The 6,000-nt window shown below is 41.1% G+C and overlaps 1 protein-coding gene across 7 annotated transcripts in view; it reads right to left on the bottom strand.

The window, feature by feature from the left end:
* Nucleotides 1–6,000, bottom strand: part of Plekha5 (pleckstrin homology domain containing A5) — a 253,614-nt gene that overhangs the window by 177,961 nt on the left and 69,653 nt on the right. The gene's annotated exons all lie outside the window — the stretch shown is intronic.

The raw sequence follows: 6,000 nt of genomic DNA, 5'->3' as shown, positions 1-6,000 counted from the left end.
TTTTAAACTATACTTTTGGTGTTATTGCTAAGAAATCTCCACCTAATCAGCGTCACAAAGATTATATCCTAATTTTTTCTATAAGTTTTATAGCTTCAAATTTAAGTGTAATTTACAAAAAAATCTGGTGGTAATTGGGGATGCATTTTCATTTTTATTTTAGGTATTGTTATGGTTTGTATCTAGGTGTCCCCTCAAAGCCGCATGTAGTCAGTGGGGCGACTTCTTGAGTTTGTGATTAATTCATGATCCAGTGCTGAGATCATGGGTGTGAGTGCTGCACACAAATGTAAGGAGGAGAAAGAGGCTGGCTAGCCACCACAGCTGCTACCCCTCCCTTTGCTCTTTTCTGCCTCCATGAATGGTGGCCCTCTGCCTTGTATCACTCTGCCTTGGAGCCAGCCAAGTATGGACTGAAACCTCCACTAACTGTGAGCTAAATAAACCTCTCCTTAATTTTGGGTGTCATGTATTTTGTCCCAAAAAGAGAGAAAAGTAACTGAGACAGGCATACAAAGTATGGGTCAAAGTTCCCTTTCCACCATATGAATGTCTAACAGTCCTAACAGTAGTACAGAAAGGCTACTCTTTTCCATCACAGTGCCTCTGATGCTTCCCAGCAAACACACACACACACACACACACACACACACACACACACACACACACAGAAATTCTGCTGGTTCTGTGCATGGGTGCATTTCTAGCCCATGCTGTCACACTGCTCTGGTGACCCTTTTCCCAATGCTGTACTGGTCAGTGTTTCTGTTTCTGGCACAAGCGCAAAGGAAGGGAGGCTTAATTTAGCCCACAGTTCAGTCCATACTTGCTGGCTCCAAAGCATGAACATCATGAGGAAGGACACAGCATGGACAGGTGCTCAGCTCAGGGTACCAGGAAGCAGAAAGCTAGGGACTGAGCATCAGGTTCCAGATATAGTCTGGAAGGTCACACATCCCTGACCTCTGTGGATGCAGCCAGAACTTCTTACTGATCAAGATAATAATCAAGATTAGCCACTCCAGACTGCATCTTGATTACTTAGTTTTGAAATTGGGTGGTATCTGTCCTTCTACTCTGTTGTTTTTCAAAACTGCTCTGACTACATGTATAAATATATTCTAATAACATTTGGAAAACTATTTGTATGTGTATGGGGAAGTACTTGGGCCTGAACCTGGGCCTTCTGCACTGAGCTAAGTCCTCAGATCTTTTCATTATTTGAGACAGAAACTAGCTAAGTCTCTAAGTTCCCCAGGATGGGCTCTAACTTGCCATCCTCCTGCTTCAGTCTTAGAGAATGCTGGGATTACAGGTGTGTATCACCATATCCTGCTTACCATTAAGCATGATAAATTACACTAAAGAGCTATTTTTAAAGGATAGTGGTTTTGGAACCTATAGCTAACACTGAGTTTTTCTTCATTCTTCCTTCCCCTCCCCACTCCCCTCTTATTTTTCTTCCTCTTCCTCTTCTTCTTCTGAGACAGGATCTTAGCATATAGTTCAGGCTGCTCTTGAACAGTGATCTTGCCTCAGTCTCCTGCTGGGATTACAGATATGTGCCACCACATCTGGCTCTTCATTCTTAAATTTAAAAGAACAAATTCAGGGGTGAAGATGTAGTTCAATGGGAGAGCATGTTTGAAGCCCTGATTTCACTCCCCAGTATCTAAAAAATGCTTCCAGGAGGCAGATAAAAAACTGACAATCTGCATCTTCACCGGTCCTTTCATGAAAGTCTTGTCACAGATGTAAATGCCACTGTGTTAGTCAATTTCTTAATATTCATAGTATTTCCAGGTATATCTGGACACCACTATACTCAAGCTGTTTTGTAAATAAATCTGTTCTTCTCTAACATGCTCCCCTATAAACCATATCAAGGTATTTGGGGATTCACTCTCAGGTAGGGTAAAAAACAGAGAGCTGGGAGAAATTGTTCTCTTATTTTTAACTACTGTCATCTTACATCTGAAACCAGAAAAAAAAAATTCACTTAATTAAGGACATTCAAGGTTTCTTCCAACTGTCTGATCAGTCAAACACCGACAGGCACTGCAATGATACAAGACCATCACTGTGACAGGCGTCTACTATGAGTTCTGCAGCCACTAGGGCTGTGGGCACACCTTCCTGGGAACTCTCCTGCCCAGCCACCAGCCAGGCTGCTAAGATGCAAAGTGGTGTATAAGAAAAGACAAGCCCTTCTGGCTAAGATAGCTATGCTCCCACAAATTTGGTGGTCACCAGGAATGAAGGACTGTAAGTTATTTATTAAATCACTAGGTGGGGCTTTCTCTTACATCCCCAACGAACACTAGACAATCATAGCTACGGAAGCCTTTTTGCTCTTACAGTCTGTTTACTGTGTGTGTGTGGGTCCTCTATAAACACATACAAGTGACATATCAAAACCTAAAACACAGTGCTGGGGAGAGAGCTCAGCAGTCTAAGCACCTGTCTGACAAGACCCAGGTTCAATCCCTGGTACTGCATGCCATGTGGGCTGAAACCGGGCGTGTTGGCACACATCTGTAATCCCTGTGCTGGGGAGGCTGAGACAGGAAGATCACTATTAGTCAGAACTTCGTAGTGAGACCATGTACCAAATAAATTAAGAACAGTCAAACAAACAACTAAAAACAACAACAAAAAACCTAAAACAAAAGAAAGCCACTCTGTCGTTAAGGCAAAGTCTAACATTAACCTTAAATACATATTATACCATTCTATGTAACAGCACAATCTGCTTTCCATAGTCTACTTGATTTAGAAACTAAAAGAAAATCTTATCAATGGAATCTGAATATTTAATTTCTGACTTGAGTTCTTCTAATTAAATGAAAGCCAACTGAGAAACATAAAAACTGCTGCCAATCAGAATCTTCTGAACTGTCACCTCCCAAGTTTCCTTCACATAATAAAAAAGTTAATTGTTTCCATATATCCAACTTTTAATATTTATATGAAGTATCTGCAAGTATAAATGTTGTTTGGTTTTAACACAAGGAAGGAGAAAAGAAATATTCCAGATGAGACACCACATAAAGGTTTTTTTGGTCATAAGACAAAGTTTACACACTTGAATTTGGTCAATGAAAAGAAGCAATTCACAAAATGGGGTGGGGTTTCTCATTGCCGGTTCACTCTGACACAAGGCTCATGCGCAGGCTGCTTCCTACAGTGGTCCACCTGCAGTGAAGGGGACTGAAGCACCGGGACAGACAGAACACACAGGGAGTAGCAAATACTAGCAGAATATTAATTTACTTATTTTATACATATAGCACTTAGCATTCTGTCCTTGTCTCATACCACTGAATAAAGAATGAGAAGAATAAAATAGTTTACGAAGAGTGGAGAAACAGGAAAAGAACTGCAGCTTATCGGTAAGGACCAAGAGAGATGATCAGTCTAGTCACTGACAGACAGTGCCCCAAGAGTATCTCCCTGGCCCTTTACCACACCTTTTCTTGGGAGCCACTGATGACTCTGCAGGATGCAGGGAACAAGAGTTGGGGAGGTCTTGATTGAATCAACATGTGGAAGGTCACAAAGCAGACCTCAGGGTCCTCAGGTATTCTGATTTACATTTTAATGTTTATGAAACGGGGCTCATGTTTGGTTCACTGTGTACATTTAATGGGGCAGTCTGTTTTCCCAGACGTTGGGATTGAGCCACTGGTGAATCTCTGCAAGTGTTTCAGGAGCCAATGTGAGCCAAGCCCAGCGCTGGTCACAGAGCCCACTGAGCAGTGTCCTGCAGTCATCGAAACCAGTGGGTGCTGGTGGGAAGACTCCAGGCCCTGCCAGCACAGGACCGCAACAAGGCTGAGTCCCTTGGGTGCACTATCAGCAGGCTCCACTAGGCAAACAACACTGACTTCATTCATCTGTGAGGTTTGGCAACTTTTAATAGCAATTAGTAGATCTTTAATTAGGTTCAGAGATAAAACCTGAACACTGGTTTTTAAGTCCCTTGGGCCTACACTAGCTGCATAACATTATTAAAACTGCTAAACCCATTATAGTATTGATAGCTCAATTTTTCTTGAAGGGTAAAAATTAGGGAAAAATATCTGCCACATGCTTTCTAGGACTAGTATCATAATAAAATATATTAACTAATTTTTTATTTTGTTAAATTACTTTAAAATGACAACTACCATCTTATCTATACATCTGACTTTAATTCTTCTAATTTAATTAAGTGACAGCCAATTGTGGGTACCTTGAAAATATTACTCTAGCTATGGCTGCTGCTAATCTCTCTTTACAGAAAAAGAGACAGAGACTCAAATAGATTATATGGCTAGAATCAGGGCTGTGATGCAGAGACGAACCTGGCTGATTCTAAATCCTCCCTCCTATATTATCAAGTTATACCAGCATCCTGACTCAGAATTTCACCACTTTGTATTTACTTTTTGTGTCTTTGAATATCACATTTTTATAAGAAATCTCTAGATTTGGTGGTACCCATTATTACTACCATTCTCTCCTTTGAAAAGCTCTTTCTCATTGTTATCATTCTTTGCAATAAAGCATTATGAAAACCAGAATGTGACCTCATGTGTATGAGCTGATGTATGTCTATAGGGCAAGAACAGAAGGGAAGATGAGGGTTTTTAAATAAAATTTGAATTTAAACAGACAGATGTACTAGCCAACTTTCCATTGACCTGACAAAAATACCTGAAAAAAACAAATGCAAAGAAAAAAAGGTCTCTTGCCTCTGCCTCAGTTGTGGATTCTTGCTCTGCTATTTGCTGGACCTATGGTGAGGCAGCACATCATGGAGGGAATGGGCTTACAGGAAAAGGAAACCTGTTCAGCTCCTGGCCCCTGGAAAGCAGAGGCAAGAAGGGAACCCTCATGTATCTTCTAAGGGTTCCCTCGGGGACCAAACTTGCTTCCACTTGGCCCCATCTGGTAACAGACCCACCAACTGCCCATAGAGGCAGACCACAGACTAAGCCAGGCCTTTGCGGGACCTTCAAGATCCGAATTATAACAACAAAGATATTAGCTTTGCATTTCACTTCTCCCACACGAAAGAGATTGCTAGCAAACTAATTCTTTGTAAATCACTGCAATAAGCTGCCTTCAATTCAGGGTCTTGTGGTTTCCACAAATGTACTTGCCACAATTGATTTGTTTCACCTCTGGCTTAAGACATAACTCACATTGGCTGAACAAACTCTGAAGCTTTATTTTGTGTTAGAAAAGTCTGTTTACATATTGAAGATTCTTTCCCACTGATCAAACCCTCATATACAATTTCAATGAAAAGTGAAGCTCAGAAACCACTAAATCATCTAAGAAATACTTGAAAAGAAATGAAGAAAATGGCAGCCAGGAGATGATTCCTTGAGTCTACCTAAAAGTATCTTAAATCTTAAAGCCAATATGAAGTTTGTTTCTATTCCAAATACTACATGGTTTTATGGGTTGAAACCTAAGTTCCGAAATAACCAATAATTCCTTCTAGTGCTTGGCGAGGGTAGGAACAACAAATAGAAACTCTTAACTAGTAAGAAACAAAGTAGATTTTCATCTCTCCATTAACTGATATAGCTCAACTTTTGACGAAAATAGTGGCATGGCCTGCAGGGAAATCTGGAGTGATCTATGAGCAGAAACTATAAGGACTACTGATACCACCGTGGGTGCCTCACAGAAGGCTGTGTGATTAGGAAATCTCCAGTCAGCCAATGATAAGTAAAAGAGGGCAACATCAGGACTTGTATCATTTTCCACACCAATATCTAGCTTCCCTGGATAGGGAAGCTGATCCATGGCTGGGGGTTCTGTGGAGAGTGTAGCAAAGTGGAAAGGAATGTAAGAAAAGCAAGACCTGCAGAGCTGCGACTGAAGGGCCAGGTGGCAGACATCAAGGTGTGCACCTCTTGAGGAGGTGTGAGAGCCCCAACAAGCCAAGCTTCTATTAGGTTGATGTATTACAGCTGATTGTAATACATATTAATTTGCTACTAC

The sequence above is a fragment of the Octodon degus genome, unplaced genomic scaffold (assembly GCF_000260255.1).
Source record: "Octodon degus isolate 3935 unplaced genomic scaffold, OctDeg1.0 scaffold00012, whole genome shotgun sequence".
NCBI lineage: Eukaryota > Metazoa > Chordata > Mammalia > Rodentia > Octodontidae > Octodon > Octodon degus.
Note: the sequence above shows the minus strand (reverse complement) of the source record. Positions and strands in the feature narration are given on the sequence as shown.